At 47.5% G+C, this 27,963-nt stretch overlaps 1 protein-coding gene across 4 annotated transcripts in view; it reads right to left on the bottom strand.

Annotated features, from left to right (window-relative positions):
• The window catches only part of CCDC60 (coiled-coil domain containing 60), a 160,682-nt gene that overhangs the window by 109,004 nt on the left and 23,715 nt on the right, over positions 1-27,963 (bottom strand). The window lies entirely within an intron of this gene.

The following is a 27,963-nucleotide window of genomic DNA, read 5'->3' as shown; positions in this document are numbered from 1 at the left end:
CTGTTTCGTATTCATATTTGCAACATAAAATTAAAAACCAGCAATTTAAGCAGCTGTTACGCTTATGCTGTGAATCGTGTGTTTTCCCTCTCTCTGCCTCTAAATTCTAGCCTGGTGGCGCACACAGGGAATGTGACCTTGCCCGTTGGGTCTTTGGTCTCAGGCACGATGCCAAACACAGAGTGGTTTCTTGGCAGTTATTTGTTGAGTGAGTAGATGAATGGGTGAAAATAAAACTGTGTTATTCTTTGATACTCAACTTTCAGACTCAACTCATAGACAAAGCCTCAAAAACTGAATGATGTGTCCAGGACGGAATGTGTGGTATCAATCTTGACAATGTAAAATTAGCAGTAAGGGCCGCAAGGAGAGATGATGAGGAGCTTATCTTTGTGGTCTCTGTGGTGAATGGGGCGAGAAATACGAATGCAATGTAGTTTTTTTTAAAGACTTTCTGTTTTTAAAAGCATTTTTAGGTTCGCAGCAAAATTGAGGGGAAGGTACAGAGATTTCCCATTATGCACCTTCTGCCACACAATAGCCTCCTGCATTACCAATATCGCCCACCAGAGGGAGACATTTGTTACAGTGGATGAACCTACATCTACCCGTCGTTAACACCCAAAGTCCATGCTGTGCACTGGGGTTCATTCTTGGTGGTGGTGTACATTCCATGGACTTGGGTAAGTGTATAATGACATGTATCCACTCCTACAGTATCATGCAGAATAGTTTCCCTGCCCTAATAGCATGTTTATTAAAGTTAGAGAAAAAGCCAGTAGAGGAACGAAAAGATAACACTGTTTTGGGGAGATGGGGGTTGAGGGTGGGGAGTGCGCAAGGACCCGGAGAAGCCAGATCTTCATGTTTCATAGCAGGGAGTTGTTAAAGTCTTAAATGCAAAATGGAGAAATAGAGGTAAATCTTAAATAATTTGGAGACCTGGAGAAGAAAATGGGAATGTGTTAGAAGTGGCTGCTTGGGAAACTTGCATCAAGAGTCAGGAGGGGGCAGAAGGAGAGGCACCTTCTTGTAGAAGACTTCTCAGCGATTTTTTTTCAAACCTGTGTATGTTTTACATTATTTTAAAAATTAAAATAGCTTGAGAGCTCTAGTTGGAATTAAGATAAAGAGCCCCCACTTTATTCCCAAGAAAATCAACCAGTACAACAAGCCCCTAATATCCATTCTCATTTTGGAGTCAAGACAAAATTAATTTGGAAAAGAAAATAACAGCCAGGGAGCAGAGTTAGCAACCTCAGGAAATTCAGGGAAATCTAACTGAGTAAGAATTATCTCCTTAATTACTTCTGACCAAATCAATAAGAATGCTAGATGAGAGCCCACGGTCGTCACCAGTGAGTATCAAGTGACTGAGATACTAATTGGGGTGCAGACTTGTTTGAAAAAGCAAAACACCTTCCCTCTTCTAGTTAGTAAACATGATTCCTGGGTGGGGGGTGGTGGTGAGTGCTACGGGAGAAGACTGTGGCTGGCAGCCTGGGGTGGAGAACATAGTAAACCAAACCTGCTTATGATTTTCAAATGCGAAAGCCTGAACACCAACCCTTTTCCAAAGGGGTAAAAGTGTGGATGCCCTTGGTGGTGTCAAATGTTCATTTTCATGCTGTACTGGGGCTGAACAGGGCAGAAGCTGGTTCACTTTTCAGATTAGAGAGAGGTGAGCCTAACAGCACAGGTTCTATGCAAAGATTTCTTGGAAACTGTCTACAATGTGCCTTTGAGGGGAGGTGGTAGGGATCCTTGTTCCAAAGAGGTCCTCCTGCTGGGCCCACCAACTAGATCTCTCTGGGCTGCGGTATTTAGTCTGGGTTGAGATCCTATCTGTGGCTGAGGTTCACGTGCACTCCATCTGCCCGACCTTGTGCAGAGCTACCCGCTACCTGCCTCCTTTGGCGTTGACGGTCGTCTGGGGTCTTCTCACTTCCCTCACACTCTGTGCTTTGCCCCAGGCTCTCCTGCCCTTGGACTTGTCAATGAATCATCCCCACTGGCCAGGACATATTGGATATTCTTTCATTCAAAAAAGACTCCCTGAGTCCCTCTTAGGGTGCCAGCCCAGTGCTGGGATATACACACCTTTCCCAAAGCGCCCTCCCAGGGTCTCGTGGTGGGTGGTGCAGGTAAGCAGACAATTAAGCAAATTATTATACCGTGTAATGTAGGTAGTGGTGGGTGCGGGCTGTGGGCTGTGAGCACATCTTACTCAGCAAGGACAGAGGGTAGAGTCTTGAGGGGGCCGGGAGGAATCTAAGAGGAAGGAGGGTGGTGTGCCAGGCAGAGGAACAACATGCCCAGAGACCTGGAGGTGACAGAGAACTTGACACTGAAGATAGTTTGGTCCAAGTGGAGCATGTGAATAGGACAAGGGTGGGGAATGGTGAGGCCCATCAAGATGAGGGCAAAGAGTTGGGGTTTCATGCTGAGGGGTGTGAGCCTGGCTTCTGGGAGCTGCCTCAGGCCACTGTGACTGGAGGGGGGACACCAGTTTGCAGCGCTAGGTGATGAAAGTCCAAAGCTGTGCTCTGGGGCCCCAAGCCTAGGAAGTCTGCCAACTAGATGTTAGAGCTGCAGTTACGTCCTCCTAGGCACCGACCCAGTAGTTCCCTCCCCCGGGGACCCCTCCTCTCCCAACCGCAGACCTTGTAGCTTCAGGGATGGGCACACGGCACAGGCCTGGCCAGTCAGCACGTGCCAGCAGCCTGGCCACAGTGAGGGCTTGGTTCTTTTATGAATCTGAGACCCAGAGCAGACCAATGACACTCAACCCCAGGATATTTGTTGCGGTTATTAGGAAAGAGAAGATCTCTTTACCATGATGGTTGCTAAACTGGGGGCATGTCAGAATCGAGCACTGGGAGTTCATCTTGGCCACCATTTGAGAATGAAACCAACACAGAAAAGACGGCAGGGCTGTCTCTGTCTCTCTATATCTTGGTCTCAGGGCCAAACTATTCCTGAGGCTAGATTTAGGGAAGTGGAATTTTTACCTTAGACAACAAATTTCTCTTGTCCTTAGGCCACTTTGAATTGGGTTTTTCTATCATTTGCAAGTGAAAGGTCCTTGACCATGACTTTATGGGCACACTGCACATATTTTGTTCAGATGACCCCAAACTACCCCCCCAGGAGAGTTACACAATTTCCCTGTGGCTAAACCAAAATCCATGGGATGGCATTCATTTTAGAATCATCAGAGATCATGGGAGTTGAGAGATTACTCAACTAGCCTCTCCATCACATGACAGATACACTAAAAACGGATGCCATGTATTAAGCTCTTACCAAAGCGCTAGCTGCTGTGGTGGGCATTTTACAAGTATTAGCGCATTTCACTTTTGCGACGCATTTTTGTGGATAGGACTGTTATTAGCTCCTGATTGGAACGTGGAGTTTTAGGGAGGTAGTGAATTTACAGTTCCATGACAAGTAAGGGACAGAGATGGAGCTGACATTCAAACAGCAGGCGTTTCAAAAGTCTGTGGTCTCCAAGCCCCACTAACAGATGAGCGATCCAAGACTCAAGAGAGGCTGAGAATTTTCCTAGGGGCACACAGAAAAGCAGCAGAAGGCTCAGGACAAGAATACGAGGTCCTTACCTTCCAACATGCCACCCAGCAGGTATGGTAAATCAAAGGGCAGGGTATGAGGTTTGGGAACATATAGAACTAAATTCACTAGCCAGAGTGTTCAGCAAATAATCTCTTGGAGCCTCAGTTCCCTCACGTCCAGGGCCTGCTTTCACAGGGTTGTGATGGGGATGTGCTAATGTGTGTCACGTTCCCGGGACAGATCTGGGTTTATGGGGTCTCTCAATAAGTGCTAGTTGTGAATGTAATTGTTATAATTAATAAGCTGTGCTGTTAATGAAGGTGTAAAGCACAGGTGATCTGCCACATGTCTGCGGGCAAGTTCCTGAAATACAGTGGCTCTTGGTCCCATGGGTAAAATAGGGTTATTATCCACCCTTTGCTCATGACACCAGAGCAATATGAGGATTAATTAGAAGTTTTATAATGTGCTGTGCACTTTGATGCTCTATAAACAGAGAAATGTGATGGTTGAATATTTATATAATCCCCATTACTGAGGATTTGAATTGCTTTACTGATGTTAAAAAAAAAAAATTCTGACTTTGCAAAGGTGTATAAATCCACCGGAGTTGAATAAAAGAAGATGGGCTTTTATTACCTGCCAACAGTTTAGAAACTCAACAGGACTGGGGATCTGGGCATCAGCGGGCTGACTGTGATGCCGAAGTCTTGGGAATGTAGAAGGAGATGCTGACATGGGGTGACTGTCTCTGTCTCTCTATCTTTGAGATCCTTCTGGGCTATGACCGAATCTGGGCCTTCCAGGAATCACCAACACTGAGCATAGTGTTGACAGGCAGCAAGCATGGCATAAGTGCTTGATGAAGGAAAGATGGATGGAGGAGTGGATGGACGGACAGATGGATGGATGCGATCCTAACCTCTTGGTGATAAGAGATTAGGTGTCTCTGACCCCAAATACTTGAACCAAAGAAGATGGGGAGCCATATCAAGTACTGGACAGAAAGCCACTCAGGCAGTGTGCCAAATGGGAAAGATATTTGGCATCACCCAGACCTGGGTCACCAGCTGTATGGCCTTGGCCTTGCACCACTCTCTCTTTCTTCATCTGAAAAAGACAATAGTGTCTGTGAGGATGCTTTGAGCTGAGAGCAACAGGAGACTCAACCCACTCTTGCATAAACAATAAGGAAATGTATTACTTCATGTAAGAGGGAGTCCAGAGTAGGATTCAAGTTTGGCTTAGAGGTTCTGTCATGTCACTGAGCTGCCCACAGAGTCAGCTGTCCATAGAATCAACGTCATCCTTAGACACCTTCCCCTCCTACTTGTAAAATGGCTGCTGGTTGCAATCGCGGCCAAGCCTTCTTTTCCAGAAGCTTCTGGCAAGTCTCTGTTCATTGGTCCAGATGGACTTGGGCTGGTCCATCATTTGAACGAATCACTGTCTAGGCAAATGAGACCACCATGACTAGACATGTGCTGCTCAAACTGTGCTCCATGGACCAACACCATCAACACCACTTGGGCACTTAGTGTACCTGCAAGTCCGTGGGCCACACACAAGACCAGGTTTGCATCAGGACCTCTAGAGGTGCGGCCCGGGAACCTCCTGTCATGCTTTCCTGGGGATTCCTATGCCTGCTGAAGTCTGACAACCACCGGGCCAGATGCTGCAGCTGGGATGGACGCTGCTGAGTCAACTACAAAATGTCAACGACGGCAGCACCTTAGAGAGCCGATGTGCAAACAGAGATAATATGTAGATAAGGGACCAGCTCACAGTAAGTGCCCAAGAACTTTCGGTTTCCTCTTTTCTCTCCTTCTCTAGTGGAGTCTAAATACTTACTCTTCTCCATTAATTGTTCCTTCCCCCCTACCCCAAGATGCCAAATATCCTCATGCCAGTCTGATCTATGGGAAGCAACCTGTAGACTAATTTATACTAGGGTGGAAGTGACATAATGTATCACTGAGCCTGATAATATTTTCACCCTGAAAATGGAGTCCAGGGAGTAGGCAATGTTTAACCCAATGGGAAGCTTGACAAATGGTGTGATTTCGGGTATGTACCAGGTTTTGTGTGCTGGGGTATGTTTTAGGGTGAGACCATGCTGGTCCACCCTCAGATGACACCCCACAGGTAACCTCTCTCTCTGGTCCCACCGAGGGGGCCCCTGGGCTGATGAGGGTGCCCCCAGCAGCCATCATGTGCAGAGGCTTCTGAGCAGTGGAAGCTGGGGGAGGAGGGAAGGCTGAGGTCAGAAAAGCTGCCAGGGTCTGCCTCTGCCCCGCCCTGCCCCGCTGTCTTCACCGTCCTACTGGGGGCCTCTAGGGGGGAACACAGCCCCTCTTGAGGCTTTGATCTTTGGACCTTCAAGTTCCACATTCCCTTCAAAAAATAATCATAATTAAAAGGAAAAACCCTGCAAGTATTAACAAAGAAAAAAAAAAAACCCAAGCAGACACCAGATGAGATGTGGGCACAACAGCTCTGTTGGCAGAGCTTCCAGATCTAGCAGCTGGCTCTGCACGCCAGGCTCAAAGGGGAAGAAAAGAAGTTGGGTACTCATCCGAAGGGACTGTGTTCTGAATGTCTGGATCTGAAAAGGTCCCTTTATCCCCAGGGAAGGAAAGGCTTCTTTGGAACAGATGCGAGGGCAAGGGAAGTAAGTGTTGGCCGGGAGAAGGGGATTGATTAAGTTGGGACCCTAACCCTTCCCTTGACAGGAGGGTCTCCTGTGGGTCCCGTGTGCTGCATCCTGGGAGCACCCCACAGACTGGGGGGGGATGACCCCAGGTGTCATCCAGGCTTCCAGAACTGGATTATTAGCCCAAGGTGGGGACATTGGGAACCGGGGAACTGAGGCTGCTTGAATTGATCAAATTTCCACACCCACTCCCCTAATCCTATCTGTACTTCTTATTGGTGGTATATTATTAGTATTATGAGTATTGAAACTGCCTTTAGCATTACGTGGTCCTGGGTTCACAGCTTTACTGGTGGGTGACTGTGGGCAAGTTATATCCTCCCTGGGCACCAGTTTCCTCACCTATAAAATGAGGATGCACACAGCACAGCTTTTCTTCCCAGAGACGTGGTGAGAATCCCAGCTAATGAATTCAAGGCACCTCACACAGCTCCTGGCAGTCAGTGTGTGCTTCATAAATGTTGGCTGTTAAGACAGTTATGAGCTCTGCCAATAAGCTCCTCAGCTCCTGTAGGCCCCGTCCAAATGAAACCTTTCTAGAAAGAGCCGGTATGCATTAAAAACAATCTTTAGAATATAAAGGGATCCTCAAGGCCAACTCTCTGCTTGTAAAATACAGGTTCCACCATTTAATCACATCTGTGACTGCTTTTATCAATAAACAAAGAAAAAGCAGATGCTTTGATTTTTAGGGTCTCTCCCCCTAGGGCTCACTGGGCCATCTCTCTCTGCTCCTTGGGAAAAGTACCATGTGATAATCATCCAGGAGGCAACGGGTCCCTCGGGCAGTGCCCCATCCAGGTCCCATTCCCTGTTGGGGGGACTGGCTCCCTGGCTGGTCTTGTGGGTTCCCACGGACTTCTTGCCTCTCTGCAATCTACAGAGAGTTTAATAGTGTCCTCTCCAAGGTTCATGTCCACCTGGAACCTCAGAGTGGGGCCTTATTTGGAAATAGGTCATCCTGGATTAGAATGGCTCTAAATCCAATGACCAGTGGCTCTAAATCCAATGACCAGTGTCCTTATAAGAAAAAGATAGGGGCACGCGGAGAAGTCGGCATGAAGACGGAGGCAGATACTGGAGGGAGGCGGCCTCAGCCAAGGGACACCCAGGGCTGCCCGCAGCCACCAGAAGCCCAGCAGGCCGCGTCGGACAGTTTCTCCCTCAGAGCCTCCAGTTCATCCCATACCTTGATTTGGGGCTTCTGACCTCTTCTGCTGTGAGAGAATCCATTTCTGTTGTTTTAAGCCCCCCAGTGTGTGATAATTATGGAACCCTAGGACAGCAATAAGCCCTCTTTCTATAAAACAAATCTTACTTTCACTCTTTTACTCCAAACCCTCCAGTAGCTCCTCGCTGACCACAAAGTGAAGCCCCAACTCTATGGGGTATTTCCAGAGCCTGTCACACCCTCAACGGCTGGCCGTGTTTCTCCCCCAGTATGCTGTCCTCCAGTCAGTTATTCTCAATACCTCTGAAACACATGCTCCTGGGACCACGTCATGTCTCCTGTGTTCTCTCCTCTCTCACTTGGAAAACTCCTGCTCATTCTTCAAGACCCAACTTACATATTGCCACCACTCACTATGAAGCCTTCCCAAGCATGCCCTTCTTCAATTCTCCCTCCAGTCACCTAGTTAATTGTGGTTCTCTGTGCTTCTGTCACACGTTGGACAAGCCTCTCTCTTTGGAACAGTGAGCTCAAGCATGCAAGTTATTTGTTTGATACATTTGCCCTGCTCCTCAGATCCAATGGTCTTCTCTTTGCAAGGGACCTATAAATGTTTGTGGGTTGACTAAAATGATCCTGGGGAGTGTATAATGAAAGATGGAGGGAATTAATATCATCTAACAAGAAATGGGACAGGTGAGAGGTGGCAGAATATATGCAAGGATGAAAGGAGAAGAAGGATCAAGATAATTTTTCTAGTCAGTCTTGGGTAGGCCAGTTGTCCATGGTGTCATGCAAACTATGCCTTGGTCACCCCTGAGAATGACTGTTTTCTGTGTAGCCAGAAGCCTGCCCCCTCTGGAAGCATCTGGAAAGTGCAGTGTGCTTTTGGGGGATGCCTGCAAGCTGGTGAGGGCCTCTTCAGCCTCAGCAGGTACCAAGGAGTGCAGCCCATGCATGGACACGGTGAGGGTGCAAACACATGAACCCTCTCACCATGAAATTGTCCCCTGCTTCCTTCATGACAGGCAGAAAGAACTAAAGTCAATGCATTTAGGAAAGCAAAGGGTAAGGTGGAAAAGAAAGACTATATAGACTTTAGCATTAAACACGCATAAGCTTCAAATCCTTATTCTTCTATTTCTGGTGGAGTTGCTCTGGACAAGTCCTTTATCTTCTCTGAGCTTCAATGTTCTCACCTCCAAAATGGTGAAGAAGCTCCTAATAATGCTGGCCTTGGGGTGTGGTTGGGACCATCAAACCTAGTGTACACAATGTGTCTGGCATACGGCAAGCTGTCAGGAGATGCTATCTGTCCTTTTGTTTTATCTAGAAGGAATATTATTAATTTAACAAAATATTTTCTGGAGGCCCATTAAGGGCTTGTCATCCTTCCCAGAATATGGGACTCAAAAATCTTTAAGCTCAAGATGTTTAGTGCTGTGAAATACTGTTTTGCAAGACCAAAGAAGGTGTGTGTAAGTGCTCTCTTCCTGGAGGTGCTTGTTAGTGCCAATGGCTTCATTGTAGCACTGCTGGACCAGAAAAGGCCATCTGACCTTTTGTCATCTGTCCACACTACTGAGGGGAGTTCCATTAAACGAGCCTGTATTTTCCTTGCTGGATCCCTTCGCTGAAAATGATATGCAGAAGCGAGAAGCTACGGACTGATATTTCCCTCCTCTTGAACCCTGCCCAGGTGTGGAGGCAGGCACCACTTTGCAGGCGCTTTTCTAAACCATGGCAAGAAAATTCCATTTGCAAAACTTTCCCTGGGACTTGCTTTCCAAAGACAGGTTGGTTAATCATGTTTGCATTTGTTCAAGGTATATTTTAAAAGTCGTTTATTGCAGCTACATTTTAAAAATATAAACATTCACCCTGTTTAATGCAGGTGCAAATCTCCAGGATGTGCATTTTTGAGCCTATGGTGTTGGTGGAGACTGAGACAAAATAAATACTATTTAGGAGTAGTGAAAGCAGAACAAGGAATCACTCAGAAGGGAGAGAAAGACTGCAGGAACTGTAAAATGAGAAACTCTTCGATGTTGTTGTGGAGTGCATTTCCCCTCCTCCCTGCCAAAGGACGACTCTATATTTCCTGCACTAGGAGCCTAACCTTCAAAATGGCCCAGATCTCATTTTAATGAATACACATGGTTGAGTTTGTCTAACTAGAGGTTTAATGACCTGTGAAATGTGTCATGAATACCCGACAATCCTCAAAACTCTTACATAGCATCTGCACCTCACAATCCGAGGTCAAGGATTGGGGGATGTTCAACTTGGCTTCAGTTAGGCCACAAAGTCCAGTGTTGGGAAGAGAGAAATTTTGCATGAACAGAGTCCTTGTGTTGTTACACTTGAGCTTCACCAAATAGCACAGGTAACTGCAGGCTATGGCATTCTGTTGTGGGCTGGCTGTTTGACTCATTCATTCATTCATCCGGTGAATATTTATTGAGCACCACTGTATGCTAGGCCCTATTCTAGGCAGCTTGGTATTTGGGTCACAGTGATAATACCAGTTAGCTTTCCTGAGTGCTTGCTATGTGCCCTGTGTTGGGCTAAAGACCTGGCATGGATTCTCTTATCCAATTCCAGTACAACCCTAATGAGGTATTATTATTATTATCATCATCATATTGCAGAGGAGAAAACCAGCCGAGACTGATCAGCCTAATTCCAAATTCCCAAGGAAGTATTTGATTGGTCCAACTTGGGTCAAGCGTCCACCTCTGCCCATGGCTGAGATGAAGAGGATGGAACTGTGTCACACAGTTCAAAGCTGGCTATGGCCCAGCAAAAGCATTTCTAGGAGGAGCATGGTGTCTGGGAGCAGCTACCTTCTTCCACATATGCTGATCTGCAGGGAGTGGACATGGGGAGAGATGAAGGGATGGACGGAGACTCATCATGTCCTAGGACCGCTCTGAGGGCTCCATGGAACATTCTGCTATTGAACTTCACAGGACAGCCCTTGATCTTAGGTCAAAATCCCCACTCTCCCTCAAGTTCCTCTGAAAGGGTTTGTATTACGACCAAGAGTTTGATTTAGCTGATTCTGAAATGGCAGGTCTCTGAGTGTTTCCTGGGCCCTGTCCTGAGTTTTGGCCTCTGTTCTCTTCACTTCTGTGCCCTGCAGAGCAGTAGAGTGCACGCAGGTAGATGTCTTGAGCCCTCAGTAGTGCCATACGATCCACTGGTACACTGCAAGACCCCACTGCAGAAGGCTTCTAGAGGTGGCAGCCCCAGGGTAAGAAATTTTCCAGGGTTCAGAAGGAAGAAAAAGATGCCAGATCTCCACCTATCCTAAGGCCGAGAAGCCCTTTCAAACCACACAACAAAATTCTCTTAGCTTTCTGCAGGGGTGTCAACAGTGGTGACAATAACATTAACAGCAGCTGTCATTCACTCATACCTGCTATGTGACAGACTCCGCACCACGTCCTCTATTCATGCTATTCTATGCAACACACACAGCAGCCCTTTCAGGAAGGGAGTTTTATTGCTGTCATTTTATAGAGGCAGAAACTGAGGCTCAGAATGGTTAAGTAGTTAAGTAACTTGCACAAAGTCACACAGCTATGGAGTGTAGAAGTTAGTATTCCAAACCAAATCGGTCTGAGACTAGAGTCCAAGCTCCTCACATTTATTTCCAAGCCTCAAGCATTGAGCCATGAGTCTGATACTCCAATCTAATGGTTGGTATCCAAGCCCTCAGGTCTATAGCTCACAATATAGATCCTGAAAACACCCAATGTAGATCCCACTTAACAGAAGATAGAATGTAAAATGGCACAGCAGCTATGGGAAAAACAGTATAACAGTTCCTTAAAAAATTAAAAAAAGAATTACCATATGATCCGACAGTTCCCCTTCTGGGTATATACCCCCAAGAAGCTTACAGTCTGATGGGAGGAGAGGATAGGAAACAAACATGTATTTAGTTATTACAAGAAGCACCACAATAGAAAATTCTAGTAAGCACAGCAAACACAGTGTCACAGAGGGATGTGGCCTGCTTGGTGAAAGGGGAGACTTGGAGGCAGGATTGGGGAAGGCTTCTTCGGGGAAATGATATCTATACTGAGGCCCAAATAACGACAGAAGTTCATTTATTAAGGACGGGTCCTGGTACGGGCCATCATGTGACCACTGGGGGAGTCATTCCCGACTTCTGAGGGTGGCAAAGCAGAGCAATGGGAAGAAATGCACCTGGGTCCACGATAATGGCACTGAAGCCCTGAATTAACCATCTTTGAAACGGACCTGCATTAGACTTCTCATTAACACGAGCAAATAAAGCCCTCGTTTAGCTATTGGCTCTTCTTTTATTTGCAACCCAAAGCATCCTAATTGATGTAATTGTCTCTCCCATAGAGACATGTGGGCTCATATGTCCAATTAGGCAATGTCCAAGTACTTTATTGTATCACTGGCTGTAATGATGAGACACTAGGAGTCACCTGTATGTGCGTCAGTAGGCATCCAGGGAAACAGACTGTGGCCCAGTAATACTACTGAATTCTAGGCAACCATTAAAAAGTAAGGCAAATTTTTAGATTCCACCATGCAAAGATCTCCAAGACATATTCATAGGTTTTAAAATGTTGTGAAATAATACATGTTGTGTACTCCATTTATGAAAAACAAAATAATGGTCAAAATGAACTTTGTGTGAAGAGTCACATATATACATTCATACCTATAGAGAAAGGGTGTAGGAGGAGCCACATTATACACATAAAAGTATTAACCTCTAGAGATGGGAGCTGGAGAGGAAGGGATACTGAAGAGACTTGCTTTTTTGTGTATTGTAATTGCCTTTTTGGCCACAAAAATGGATTTCATTTATGACTTTTGTCATGAAAAGTAATATATAGAAAACTCCCCACATGACCTTTATAGAAAACCCCAGCAAATGCAAGAATGTACAGATGTAAATTTTTCTCAAATCGTGCAAGCCAGAGATTTTTCTTTCTTTTTTTTCATAACTACTATTTTCAGGCTTGCTGGGAACAAAGAGGACCCTCTCCTCAGGCCCTCAGATGTTCTTCTTGTGTGTAGCACAATTACTTGGGCAGAGCTCAGTGTTTTTAATCAATAGCTCCTTGTCCAGTAGGCAATACCACTTTTCCTAGCCTGAATAAACAAAGCTTTGTGGGAAATGGGTTTGGAAAATGGAAGGGCTACATCATTTGAACTGGAGTGTGTATGTGTGTGTGTGTGTGTGTGTGTGTGTGTGTGTGTGTGAGAGAGAGAGAGAGAGAGAGAGAGAGAGAGAGAGAGAGGAGGGAGATACGGTGTTCTGTGTATGATTCTGGAGAATTCTCTATAGAAAGATCCACCAGCTCATCTCTCCAAACTACTTGGCACCATATGAATTTGACCTTCCAGACCGGGAGGCTTCCTGTGATGTCCAGACGGTAATGACAGAGACGTGGGCACGGGCTGTGTGGTGATTGACTTCTGGCCGTCTCCTCCATTTGCCTGGTCCTGATTTCTGGGTTGGGTACCATTAGTCTCGAGGTTTCTGTCATACTGCCATTAAATCTCTGCTTTCTCTGATGGCGTCATGTCTGTAAAACCCTGGAGGGAGCATATTGCACAGTCTCTAGGACCGGGATGCCGCCACCTGGTCACTGTGCCCGACAGCCCTTGAATGGCTGCTCAGAAGACGCAGGCCTTTGTGGCGACCAGACGGCGTCTCCCCACACTGAACAGCTCTGTTGTGCCAGTTACCACTCCATGCCTTTTCCGAGTGGAATGGACCTGGCCAGGGAGCGCCCATTAGCACGAACGGGAGAGGTCTCACAAATGGACGTAAAGAAGAGAAAAAAGGCAGAGGAAATAGTTTTCTAGAGATCAAAAAGGATGGTTCTCTAAGTGTATCACTTGTTTTTTTTCATCCCCCAGGAAGAGAGAAAAGCAAAGTTTTCAGGCAGTCTAATTGCCATCTGAAATAAGTGGTTGAGAACAGGCAGGTTTGGGTCCCCTGAACACAGAAAGATGAGGTGGGAGGGGTAGTCCTGGTGACGTTTCCAACAGCTGAGCTACAGTTGAATAAAGAGGATGCTGGTGAGCCTCTGGAAAAGCACCAACAAACCCAGGGCCTGTTCCTACTTGTGGGATCAGAATTCATTCATTCAACAAATCCTGGCAGCTGCTCTGAACCGGACACACTTCTAGGTTCCAGGACCATATCGATGAACCAAGCGGAACCCCCGTATCCTAGTTGGGCTTCTGGTAGAAAAAAGAGGGTACCCTCAAATTGGGAATTTGAAACAAGCTGAATAAAGGGACTGTTAAAAAAGGCGTGGCAGAATGTAAAGAAACCTACTAGGACTAATGCAATACTCTGGGGCTAGTGACAGCAAGGAACCTTTCCCCCCTGAGGACAGAAAAGGAGCAGACAGTAGCTGCAAAGAGACCCAGGGCAGGAGCTGTGGCCCTTGGCAGAGTCACGACCCACCACGTGGGTCAACTTGGCAGGAGGGAGACAGGGAACAAATACTCTGACCACCTCTCTTCCTGCCCTTTGATGTCCTGGTGGTGACTCCCGTTGGCTGAGTCCAACCAGAAGCTTGAGTGCTAGGGAGCTCGCTGGTGCAGGCCACGCAGGTCACTTCTGGCACAGAGCAGAGAGGAGAAGGGTGGCAAGCCGACCTGGAGAGGCAGGTGGAATATTCCCAGCACAGTTTCTGCCCTCATGGGAGCTTTTATTCTACTTGGTGGAGATGGACAATAACAAATCAGCCAATGGCTCTCAAATGTAATGTTGCCAGGACATTCACTGATGCAAGCAGCACTTCTGTGCAGATTAGAAAAAGCTTCCCTCTCTCCGAATAGAGGCAGTCCTGTGCCAGGGCAGGTGGGTAGTGAATGCAGCATGGGCTGGACATCAGCCCCCACTGCCCTTTGGGTCAGGGGCTTGTGTGGGGCTCAACACACAACACACAGTATCCCTGACTGTCAAGTAGTCAAGGTGTCATAAATGAACAAATGCAGCAGAGTGACAGAGTGATAGAGATGATGGGCATTCTGTCCATATTTGATTTCTCATTGTGTAAAGCCCTCTGCCTTCCTATTAGCTCTGTGGCTGCTGAGGACCGCCACCGTGACCCAGGATGAGCCGCTAAAAGGTGACGCACCCAGGCAGCTTGTCCAGAGCCTTCGGCTTGGTCTAAAGTACACAGCGACATGATACGAACGTGGCTGATAAGGGGCCTGGTGGAGGTCCAAACAGGCTGCTTACCCAGAACCAGCTCCCTTTGCAGCCCCTACAAACCCCACAGGCAGGCAGAAAACAGGGCACGTTCTGGGCTGAAGTCAGTCACTGGTGGCAGCCTCCTGGGGCTGGCAGGGGATGGTGTGGCTGTCTTCTCCAGCTCCAGCTCTCTGAACTGTAATGAGCAATTTGTCTCTCAGCCTTGATCTGCTGTCAGCGGGGCTGACATCAACTCCAAGTATTAATTTCTTCTTGAGCTGTCTTACACTGCAGCTGACAGAGGGGCGAGAAATGAAATGGGATTTCGCCAGATGCAGAAGCCCATTGCCCAGCTGCTTTTTTTAGTGGTACAGCGGTGGTGAGAGATGGGGCTTGAGCTGCACTCCTTTTCTTTATTTAAGAAGCAGACACTGAACCCCCAGTGAAGCATCCTTCATTTTGCAGCCCTACGTTTGACGCCTTTCTCCCACTACTCTCCCTCTATCTTTGCTCAGTCTCTTTAAAGTGGCCAGGCAGATATTATAGAAAAACCCATGGACACCCCAGATCTTTTCATCTGCCTAGCAAACGCTCACTTATCTCACGAACACGCCCCCTTGAAGGCTCTTGTCTTTTTAAGATTATGTTTTATTCAGGGATCTGTGTTTGGCAAAAACACAAATGCATTCATCCAACTCAAGTGAAAATAAATGGAATCCAATGTCAGGAAAACTCAGCTACTTTCTCCATCTCTTGGGCTCTTCAAAAAGACGTGGGCACCCAAGCTGTTATTTCCTACATGTCCTCTTCTTTTAGTCTCCCCCAGCTGTGCTGAATGGTGGTCCTAGCCCTGGGGCTCACTGGCCGGTCATCTCCATACTCTGTGGCTACTGGATCAGTGTTCAAAGTCCCAGTTCCCAGATTAGAGAATCTGATTGGTGCAGCTTGTATCAGGTGTTTTCCTGTGGTCCAATCATCTGTGGCTTGGTGGTAGGGCTCCGTGGTATGCAGGGCCTCTCATCTCAGAAATGGACTGTGGGTATAGCCACAATGACTTATCTAGAACTGCCAGAAAGCAAATCTGGACTTTGATACCTGTTCATCCAACCACGTCCAGGTCTGTGGCCTTCAATACGTTATATCATTTCTCTAAGCCTCAGTGTCTTTATCTGGCACATGGAGGAGGTAAGAGTTACCCCATGGTGGTGTAGGGTGGGTTGCCGGGGTCAACGCATGTCTAAATGTGGGTTAACATATCTGGGCACAAGGTACGTGCCTGGTCAGTGTTACACAGTGGCACACACTGCGTCCTTTTGACCCATCTCTGACTTCAGCTGCTGTGGGCGGAGAGGTCCTGTGCACTCCGGCAGTGTCCCACGTCGAGCAGCTGCATCTCTCTCTCTCTCTCTCTGCCTTAGGTCTTTCTCCAGAGCCTTGGAGCCTGCTGAGCCTACACCTTTGGGGGAGTTAACACCTCTGGGGCAATCCCCAACCAATGGAGGATGGGAACAAGCGGATAAACACTCCAGACTCCCATTCTGAGGGCTTGTGAACAGTAACAGACTCAATGATGCACCCTTTATTGCGGTGTCCTCCTTTTCTCTCACTCTCCCTACTCCCTCATTCCTGCTTCCTAGGAATACCTGCCAATAAGCTCCTTGCCTCAAATCCTTGTCTCAGGCTCTGCTTTTGCAGAAATCAAAATTAAAGCACATACTAATAGTTAGTTGCTTCACTGACCTAGGAGAAGGGTCTAGTGCAGCTCCCACCCTGAGACACTCCTGCAAGCTGAGCTTCAAAAGCATGACTAAAAGGCAAGCACAAAGTAGTTGCCCACCTCCCATATAAAACTCCTCGACTATTGGAGGCATAAACAGAAGACGGGAAAGGAAAGACAATTCCCAAGGGTCTGGAACATTCCCAGCTGTCTCATGGCACAGGGTAGAAATTAATCTTCCTATTGACACTGGGAGGTGTCAAGGTGGGTGGGTGGTGAGGCAATCACAGCTCAGTGGCCCAATATTTCTGGAGAAGCATTGCTGTTCTTTAGAGTGCTTCGATGCCTGCAGAGAGCCAGCCTGTTTTGTGTTCACTTCTTGCACTTTCTTCTGACTTTAAAAAAACAAAGGGTCTCTGGTTATAGCATGGATATCTCCCCTTATCATCTGCTTCTACTTCCCATTATAGATCTGGGGAATCTGAGATGAGAAATCCTTGTCATGGGCTACAAGCACCAACTTTGGAGGTTCACAGAATCTGCTTAGGAGTCCAGGCTCTGCTGCTCACTGGCTGAGTAACCTTAAGTGAGTGACTTCATTTCTCTGAGCTCCAGCTTCCTCGTCTGTAGAATGGGGTAATAATAGCAGATACTCCCATACCTGTTGTGAAGTGTAGGTGAGAGAATGTGCATGGAGCTCTCAGCTTGGTGCCTGGCACACAGCGAGGTTGAGGTCACGATAGATGAGCAGTTGTTATCAGCCACCACTGGCCCTGAGAATCAGGACATCATGCTGAGGGGCTGGTTTTCCAAAGGGCACAGAGTGGGAGCTAGAGAATGTAATTCCAGAGATGTTATACATAGAAACAAATTAATTTGCTGCTTTGGCTTAGCAACCACAGCCCTCAATTCTTCCTGAACAGGCAGAGCAACTTCAACAGAAAATTGTTGATGCACCAAGGGTAGAATTAGACCTACAGGGACATGATGGCTCAGTGCACCATAAAGACCCAAAAGTTCATAACAGTTAATGGGGATCTTGAACCAAAGGCAAACCAAGAATGGAAACAGGAAACCGTCAAGACTGAGGAGGTTTTTGGCCAAATAGGAGAATAGTATAGAAAATGCATTTAATTAAAAAATGGTGGTGGTGGGGAGGAAAACAAAACAAGCCTTCTTTATTTGAATGGGACATTTCACTAATCATGGTCACAGAATGGATGCCTTGAGAGGTGGTGACTTCCCTGTGGCTGGATATATTCAAGCAAAGTCTGCCTGATTTAGGGCACATCTGCTTTCCCCACTCTTCGGTCATTTGCAAACCATCTTCAGAATATTGTTCACCTCTCTGCACCACTTGTATTATTAATTACTTAATATTTGTCTTTAAACGGGTCTAGTTTAAAACAGTAAAAAGAAAACTTGACACCTACCACTGCAGGTAGAAAGCCATTATTGTATGTCACAAATAGAAGGGGACTATAAAAGCAAGTACCATAAAACAAAACGTTTTTCAATCATAGCTAGGCACTGTGGCCTGCCCAAGGCTCTGAGCCCAGGGGCCTGCCCTCTCTTCGTTAGCAGAGAGTTACAAGTGTTACAGAAGCACTAAAGACCAGCTCTAACTGAGGCTTTCTCCTTTGCATAATAAAACAGGACGTAAGAGAATTGAAAAACAGGACCTTTTCTGCTATGTGGTTTCACGTTACAGTTACACACCAGAAACTCACCTCACTGTCTGCTGGTGGCCCCTGTCTCATTCTCAGGGAAACCCCTGGGGAGAGAACTCTGGCCCCAAATCTGAGATTGGGCAAGAGATGATCCAAAACTCCAATTCCTAGATTTTATGACCTCAGGATGTCATTCTACTTTCTGGTTACTAATTTCCCAACCAGTAACTGCTGGTCATTGTATAATTACCTGCTCTCCCAAGGGGAGGAAAAAAAGCCCTGATTTGTAATGTTTGCCAATTCCCATGGTGTAAATAACCCCACCGAGGCTGGTTTCAAGCTACCACCATGATGTCACTGAATGCAGAGCTAGAAAGAGATGAGTGCGACAGGCTCTTAGGAGACAGGATAAGCTGGCGCCAGCATGACTGTTCCCGCCCGACTGTGCTTGTCCTCTTAAGGGTATAAAATTAAAGTGCACCCAAGAGATTTAGATCTAATACTTGGAAATCTCCAAAACATCTCTGAGATCTCCTACAGCGTGTGTGGATAAGAGATGGACTAGAAGATTTCCTGCCACGCCACCATCCCATTCCCCTTATGCCCATTTCAGAGACACAGAAGTACCTTCTCGCCTGCATCCCCATACAGACAATTTAATAAGCATTGGAGTTGGGCCTGACCTTCAATCTGTCTGCTTTATTTAATTTATTTAATTCACATCTGCATTTTGCCTGCTGTATATTCTCCACTATTGATTTGCTTTGTATCCAAGTAAGGTGTCCAGACTCCTGCCTCCTTAACTTTTAAGTCACAGCAAGAGGATTATTACCCCCTCCAGTAGCTTCCCTGAGTCAGTTCACACCAGTTATCACCTTTCAAAGTGTAGCATCTCCCACATATCAATTACCATGTGCACCTAGGTGCAGCTGAATTATTATGCATTACTAAGACAGTTAAAACTTAATTGGATCTGTTGGCACGTTTTACTGTAACTACTTTCAAGGAAGATCTGGATCTAAAGAATATTTCATGGAGGGCCTACTATGTTCCAGGTCTTATGATTATTAGAGTGTTTATTGCAGATCGTGGTGGGGATTAAACAAGAGGCTAACCCACCTGTGCCAGGCCACGCCATGTTTGCTCTTTATTCCTGTGCCGCAACGAAGCCCAGTACGGTGCTGTGGGTCCTGGGAGCCCCCAGTCAACCTTCACTGATGGCAGTGGTGCCATCAATAGCTCCAGATGCAAGCCCTGGCCTTCTTCAGTCCAGCCTGACCCTCCCAACACCTCCTGGGTACCCAGGCCACAAAATATTTGAGTGCCCTCCACCTGGAAAATGATGTCCTGTATATCATCACTTAAGCTTAATTGTGAGTGACTTGGAGGACACCCCACATGGGACGCTTTTACACAGGGCTATTATGTTGGCATATGCGTTTCATGATCTGTGGCCGTCCAAAGCAGCAGCAATTTTTAGCTTCCTAGCAAGGTTTGGCACAAGCTCTTGTTATGGTATTTTTTCTTCCTCCTTCAATGCCAGAACTGGCCATGGTCTGTCTGATACAACCTTACCAAGCTGAAACTAAGGGCTTCCAAAATGAGTAGACGATTGCTGGATAAAGCTGGTCATCTGACAATCATGTCCCCTGGCCCCAGAACCACCATAATGTATTGGCTCTGGGCTGAGCATCAATTGTTAATGACATCTTAGATTAGTGGTCTTTCATCACATACAGAGGAAGGATTCTATCAGTGGGCCTGGCTCTGCAAACGTCCAGCAGGCCCGCTGCCCGCAGTCTCGACAAGCCTGTGTCAAGTTTGGCCCATGCATAGGGCTTTGCCTGAGGGGTTTGGCAAAAGAAATCAATTTCAGCAATGCACTTGCCACATATTGGAGGGAGATCACATTTCAGCTGTGTCCTGAGAGGTAGGTGCCATATTTGTTAAGCGCATGGACAGACCTGGGTTCAAATCCCATCTGTGACACTCATTAGCTCTATGACCTGTTACTTAATCTTTCTGAGCCTCAGTCTGTGTGTCTGTAAAATGGGACCCATAATACTGCACCTCATAGGGTTGTTATAAAGATAAATTGAAGTACTTAGCATAGTGCCTGGCCTGTAATGAGCTCCTCTTTATGCTCTTTGGCAAAGTGTTTAAGAGCTTGTGTTCACAGAATGAGTTGCATTCCGTGTAGGAGAAAATGTGTAGAGGTAAAACAGAAAGACCTTGGCACCAAATTGTCCTGGGTTTGATTCCAAGTTTTCCTGTCTTCTTATTGGGCATAAAAGGGGAGACTGTGGAAGCAATCGCATTAAATATAAATAGTTAACACCTGCTTCTGGGGTAAGAACTGGTTTGGCACGACGGTCAAGATGATTCCACCCTTGTTCATAATATCGTAATTGTTTACAAGGTTCATTACTTACATTAGCATTTGTGCATGTAAACATTGAGAATAAAAAGAAAACAGAACTGGTTATTTGAGTTCTACAGATTTTTGTGGGCCACACAGACGAGACTTCGTGACAGTTGGGAAACTCTTTGTATTCTACTTCTCCATCTCTTGTAACTTGGGTTGGAATATCGGGGCAATAGTCTCCATCCACATCATCTGGTGGCAGCAGCCTGCACACACTCTCTAGTGCAGAGCACCGCGAGGTCTTTCTCTGGTCCAAAGTCCTGGCAGCTACAGGAAACCATTCCCCCAACCCCCATATTCTGGAATGAGGAAATGACTCCCACTCCCCACTTCCGATACCCCACTGTCTATAGTGTGGCCCCACTGTGGGAATACGCAAGGCAAACTGCTTCAAGGATCGAGACGACAGGAACAAAGCCAGCATCCTGAGATGACTTCCGCCTTGTACTTAGCTAGGCACTCCCCTGAGTCAAGCATTGGGGCTGAGGACATTCTCTGCCTGGACAGCCCCTGCAGGGGCCAGGCACTGGGGAGGGCCCGGGCTTGGCCATTTCTGTCCAACAAGGGCCTCCTCCCCTCGGAGGTCTTGCTCTGGAGCTTTCCACCGGGCCCGCCAAGACTGTCTCAGGACGGCCCTGAGGCCTGATGCTCTTCCTGCTCCATCCCCCTCCCTCCCCTCCTCTTTCCCGGCTGTCGAGAGCCGAGCCGGGGCTATGTCCCTTCCCCCACGTCTGAACTCAGCATGGGAAAGCACAAGCTTGAGAGCAACCTGTGCAGTCCTTGGAAGTTATCTGCTCACAAAAACATATCTTGTCCTTGAAGATGGGCCAAGACTCCTCACTCTGAAAATAGGGAGACCTTGAGGATGTGCGAAAACACCTCCCCCGCCCCCAAAACGGCGAACTCCCCGCTTCTCTTCCGGGTCCTCCGTCCCCGCCGGCGCCAACCAAGACCCAATCACCCTTCTACACCTCCCCGCCAGCACCACCTAAGGTCCAATTATCTCCTGACCCACCCCTTACTTGCTACTTGTATAAATTGAGCCTGTAAACAATAAACTGTGCCAGCTTGATCAGATATCCTGTCTTGCTGGTCGTTCTTTGTGTCCCTTGCTTGTTTCATTTCTGCAGGCGTCTCCGGCACACTCCACGTTCGTCCCACGGGCCGGGACAGGACCTCATCGAAGGCTCCTCTTAAACGACCACCCCAGTTACCCCCAACAAATCTCCTGCCCCTCTAACTCTGTCTTGGTTCCTGCTTCCCAGAGGACCCAAACAGAACGACCACCTATGTTCCTGGGGCCACGGGCACCAGTTTCTTCCTTCTGGTCCAGACACTGCAGGTGCCTGTGGGAAGGCAGGGCAGGTGGGTGCAAAGTGGTCGAGGAGTCCTGCGGTACAAGGCAGTGCGGAAAACCCTGGCTCCCACGGGGCAGCTCGGCCTCACTGGGATGGCTGCAGTCGGAAGCTTCAGTGCCGGCGACGCTCCCTTAGTTCTTAATGAAAGACGGAGAGGAACACGCGAGGCCGTGGCAGGGCCAGTGCTGTGAGCAGGGCCAGTGCTGTGAGCAGGGCCTCCTCCAGCAGTCCTGTTCCCGCTGCAGTGTGACCTTGCCGTCTGATTGCCGCTCTGCTCTTTCCGCCAAAGGAAAGCCAGGAGAAGAGGGATTTTGAGGAGACAATAGGCAAGTTAATTAGGCGTCTCTACATTTGTCAGACTTTATGCTAAGAGCTTTGATGGAGGGGGCGGCCTTGGCAGGAAGCAGCCATGGACCTGATTCATTTTGAAAACCGGCTCTGGCGCCTTCCAGGCAGCCCCCCACTTTGCATTCTGTGTGTGTGCACAAGTACATGAAATTTTAATGCCATCAGAGCCACTTCCCTCCGCAGCTCCACCGAGGTCCATTTTGTTGAAAACTGTCTTCGTTGCGTGCCCGGGAGTTATTCGGGTCCAGAAAGGACACAGTCCCACTGCTCCCTGACCCACACCCCTGGGTGAGCTGCCCACAGAGAGCTGCCCAGGACGCATTCCACCCACGCGGAACATTCTGTGCCGGTTCAGTAGCTGAGGTGCAGGCATGTGGCCCAGGGAAATCGGCCAAGGGGTTCTTTCCTGGGAAATGTTCACAAGTCTGGTGGGGCCAAAAAATGGTGTGTTAGCTTGTGAGAGTGACTGAGTGTGAGCTGACTGCGCGCGAGTCCTTCCTGAGTCTGTGCTCAGTGATGTCATATCGGTCTCTTGACATCAGCCACAGTGAGAGTATCCACACCACAGAAATGGGCAAACGCTACAAACTAGGGTTGCTTGTCCGTTTTCCCAGAGCTGGTTGTTAAATATTTAGCACATCGCTGGGGCATAGATTTTTGTCTGTACAGACCCATTTCCAAGAGTGTCCCCAGGCCGCACCCTCTCTTTGCAGCATTTCTCCCCACACCCTTTCCTTCCAAAGTGTAATCATCTATGTGTTCATTGTTTCTGTAATGTTTCATACATATAATGGTGTCATACATTACATTTAATATTTTAATATATCTGGTCCTTCCAGAAATCCAGTGACATGGGTGTTATGAGGAGGCCCCGAGATTTTAAGTAACTGGATGAAAGCCTCACAGCTTTCAAGTGGCAGAGGTGGTATCGGATCCCAAAGCCTGTGTGTCTGACTCACTCACTGAACTCCCTCCGCAGCGTCTGTCTTCTCCCACCGGCTCACAGCTTCCCCTCCACACAGCCTTGGGCAAGCACTGGTGTCATGCCAGGAGCAGAGAAAAAGATCAAGTTGCCCTCATTTCCTTCAAAGAAACCTTCCTGGCCTCAAAGAGAGAGCGAGAAAGGACTTGGTTTAGATTCCCCTGGAATTCTGAATTCATTATCCATGTACTTAAAGCCTGTCTAGATGACAAATGAAATGTGAAAAATGTGATCAGTCACCCACATGTTTGGTCTCTGCAGTGTCAGAACGGGTCTAGTTCAGAAACATCTGGATGGCTAGAAAAGGGGCCAAGCCAAGCTTTTCTTAATGAGAACTTGTGGAAATGAAGGCAGACCTCTCCATTTTACAGAGGAGGGAACCCGCAGTGGGGAAAGATCTTGTTTTTGGTGGCAGAGTAGAGGTATTAACTCTGACTGGTGTGGTTTCCAGCCCACCGCACTGTTCGACCTGGGATGAAATAGCTCAGCAAAGTGCTAGGCTCACAGTCCCACATGAATAGGCATGTAGTAAGTGACCTGGGAGCAAGCTTCTCATGAAAATGCCCTAACCCTGACAGGCAGGGCTGGTCTGATCAAAACCCTGAACTATGGGTGAGGGAACTGAGGCTCAGAGAGGTTGAGTATCTGGCTTAGGGTCACAAAGCTGCTGGTGGGGTAGAATGGGATTGGAACCTAGCTTTCCAATAGGTCAGGTGGCCACAACCACCTCCTCTTAAGCTCTGTGATAAGAACAGGGATTGTTTATTGAGTGCCTATTATGTGCTAGTCATTTTTTATGCCTGGAAAGAAATTGGTATATTGAGGACTTCCCAGTTAGCACCAGGGAGTTAGAGTTGCTCTAGGGCTTGGTCAAGGTCAGCCACATCCCTGCATTCCAGGATTTTGTAAAGATAGTATCACCTGTTCTGCAGCTTAAACCTGACATTCCCCCCTGTGTTGGATTCCATGTTTTCCAGAATTCAGACCTTCATCTATAATCATCATAATCTATTACAGTATCCATGCACCACTTCTTTTACTATTAATACTTTTCTTTACAGTAACACAAAACAAAAAGCCTTAAGTATCTACTTCAGTCTCTTCCAAAGCAATAACATCCACAATGCTATGCCTTTGAAGTGCTCATTCGAGTTTTCCTAATGCACCATCAAAATTAACACATAATTATTAAGATTAAAAGTGGTTGCACATATAACATCATTTTGCTTACTGCTGGTGGCTTGTATAGCACCTCTAGGCAACGTGGCCTGGTGTGGTGTGAAATCTATGTCCTCACCATGATGTCTCTCTGAGTAGAGATTCTTCTGTGGATGCTCAAGACCAAAACACTTCTAAGAAGAAGGTTAGGCCCAAGGCACTGCCTGACTTCCACAGTGTGTGGGGGTTCTTCGTGCGTCCATCAGACCTCCAAGATGTTGCCAGATGACAGTCTCTGCCTTGATCTGTGTTACCCTGGGACCCTGGAGACCGTGGCTGGGTGGGGATGGCTGCTGAACACCACACTCCTTGCACATCAACTCTAATGTCACAGCCTCTTGAAAGATTGACCAAGAGCCCAACTTTCCAGATGAAAACTCAGGCAAAGCAGGACAGCTAGCAAAAGAAGGAGCCCAGGCCAGCCTGACTTCACAATCCAGAGATAAATACCATGCTTAATGGCTCCCCTGGCTCCTGTCCTGATGTCGTCGCCCGCCTGGGCTCCGAGGGCTCATTGCAGGAAATCAGCAGAGGCTCCTTTGAAGAGTGCATGTAGGCTGCAGCTGCTGGGACGCTCCCAGTGACCGGGGCGAGGATCCCGGCCAGGTGCTGCAGGAGGGAGAGGAAGGATTCCAAGGTGTCTCTTTCTTGAGGTCTGGAAAAGCCTACTCTGGAGGAAATGAACGACCTTGGGGTAAGAATGCACAGCTGCTTACAGAACTGGCTGGAGGCTGGAGTTTGTTTCAGAAACTAAATAGCAGCTTAGGGGAGCTTCTGAGATTCTGATGGCAGAAAAACCACGACTCAGAAAGCAGTGTCTTAACCAAGTTTTTATAGCTCCTAAGTAGTAGATTTGAGATTCTAACCCAGTTCTGACTATAATGGTAATTGTTTTTCCTGACACGCACGTCACTGAGTCATTCATTCATCCATTCGTTCCACAACTATTTACTGAACCTGTCCAGGCCTTGGGAATGGGTTGGGAACTATGTTTGAGATTTGGGCTCTGAAGACAAATCCCTGGAATTTTCTGGATATAAGTCCTTCTATTCCCTGCCCCCACTAGACACAGACACCACTTGGGTGTCCTACATTTTTTTGGTAATTATCTCAAGTATCTGTTTTGCTGATGTAGACTCAACCTCACGGTCTTGCTGTCCTATCAAAGCAATCAGTTCCCCAGCAATGGTTGCTTAATGAAGAAATAGGAGGATGTTCCAGAAATGGAATCAGGTAGGAAGAGCCAGAGCACCCAAGAGCGGAGACATCTGAGTTCCAGGGCTGAGGCTGATTCAAAACGCTGCTGGCATATCTTAAACCAAACGGTTGGAACACGAGTGTTTTCCCCCACCACCTCCAGACTTACATTGTTATTACCGAGGATCTGCATTTCAGCTTTTGAGTCCAAGACTGATGGTGGGATGTCAGAGACTGTGTTGAGATGCACAGGTTCCACTCCACCCTTGCAACCCCTTCAAATAGATTCAGACTGTCAAGTGCAGCCGTATTGAAAAGAACCTTCTCTCACGGATCCGCCTGTGATGTGTGTTTGGGATCGTTGCCTTGTAAATGAGGTACGAGGTGTCACCTTTGGGAGGTACTTCTTTTCTCAACCCAACATTATATTCTGGATCCGTTTCCGAGCCTAGGTGAGCTCAGCAATTCATTATTATGACAACTGAAGCCGCAGACGTGGAAGGCACCATGGGCGTGCCAACTGCCTGACATTTGGCAACTATGCCAGGAACTTAACAACAATGCATTATTATATCTGATATGCTTTCCTTAATTCATTGTGGATACTGTGGGTTGGAGAGGAATTGAACTTTAAAAATGGATTGTGTTTGGAATTATCTGAGTGCAGGGGTGAGGGTGGGGCTGACTCAGACACATGGGCAGATTTGAGCAGGTTCAGGCAGTTCAGACAGGTCGAGAGACCGCTCTTTCTGACCGAGTCTCAAGGTTGGGTTAGGCCTGTGCATCCCTAGGGTTTGATAGCAAGGCACATGTTTTCATCCCCTAGCCTATTTTACGCATTTGCATTCCCTGCCTGGCCCTTGAAGGCATTTAAATTTGAAATCCCTGCTTTTAAGAAGTGGATTAAAAGACAAAAGTCTAGGTAGCAGAGGCATTTACAGATGCCTTTGGCAGGCCTCTGGACCCTCGGTTTCATCACATTTGTTCATTCTACAATCATTTACTGGCACCTGCGCTATGCGGGGCCCTGTGCTGGGTGCCAGGGAGGCTGTGGACAACACTAGGGGACAGTTACTACTTGCCACAGGTACTTCCACACGTGACCCATTTATCCTCATAACAACCCCTTGGGATAAGTATTACTTTTGACCCCATTTTATGGAGGGGGCTGCTGAGGCTCAGAGAGGTGAAGTACCTTGCCATGGTTGCACAGCTGGGGAGTTCATGTTAACTATCACACATTATTGCTTTCTCAGGCAAGACTGATTCCTGGGGAGCTTACATTAGCTTTCAAAGACTCATCTGGCTTTCTACTCCTGGCGCCCTGTAACTCTCACCCGCTCTGCAGATTTGAGAAATACAATGCAATGTGAGTGTTCTTTAACCCAGCAAAACGGGAAAGCTTCTATCTCCCCATGAGGAATGCCATTTGTCAGCCCACTGCTTGCAATTTGCTCCCCTTTCTGGACTGAAAGGGAGACTGTTGGGCGCTAAGCCTCGAAGCTTTGTGCATTGTAAATCTTTTTAAAACCTAAGCTGCAAGCACCTTTCTCTCCAAGTATGGCAACTTCTCAGGCTTGGATTTAGCATCCGTTCCCCCAGCAGAGGTGAGAAAGGCCCCATATAAGGTCATGCTTGTGTAGTCCTCATGGCCTTGTACACCCTGCCTGCCTGGTTTTCATCTCCTGCTTCCCTAGTTCTGCAGCTGGGAGTTCTGTCAGCCGGGACAACATTGGGCACTGAAGGTGGACACTTCCCCTTTCCACAATTCTTCCTCTGTCGCTGAAGAGGGCAGGGTTTGCCTTTTTCTTCTTTCTCCCTCTTTCAGGGCTATCAATCAGGAAAGGCAAGAAAGAAGAAAGAGGATAAAGAACTGCCAAGCAATCAGGTTAACACAAGTAGAGGAGGAGAAATAATTAGTGCCTATTACATTTGGGGTATTAAAAATAAAATGGCAAGGAAATGGAAGTTAGCCTGAACCCAGGAACAGCAACTCTGGGCCACATTAATTAAATGCACGGAGTCTCCATGGAAACCCAAGTTGGGCACATTTGAGAACTCATGTTAATTATATGGAAATCCCCTCCCTGGACAACGGCGCTCACAAATAGCAGGAGGAAATGTGCCCCATGTGCCCCGGTGTCTCCGTGTGGCAAGGCTTTCGTGGCCACGGATGACAAACTGAATTTCACGTGGTCACGCTCGTGGTTGCAAACCCTAAGCTCAGTAGTCTGGAGGTGAAATTCTTTGCTGGTTGGCAAAGAGTTATGCCCTGTGCCCGGTGGCCCACCTCAGTCTGTCTCCTGCACCCCCTGGACCTCCAGACGATCTGATCCAGCAGCCAAAGGGTTACCAGCTGGCCCAGACCCTGGCCATACTGA

Source organism: Manis javanica, chromosome 15 (genome assembly GCF_040802235.1).
Source record: "Manis javanica isolate MJ-LG chromosome 15, MJ_LKY, whole genome shotgun sequence".
Lineage (NCBI taxonomy): Eukaryota > Metazoa > Chordata > Mammalia > Pholidota > Manidae > Manis > Manis javanica.
The sequence above is the reverse complement of the archived record's forward strand: the minus strand, read 5'-3'. Positions and strand labels throughout refer to the sequence as shown.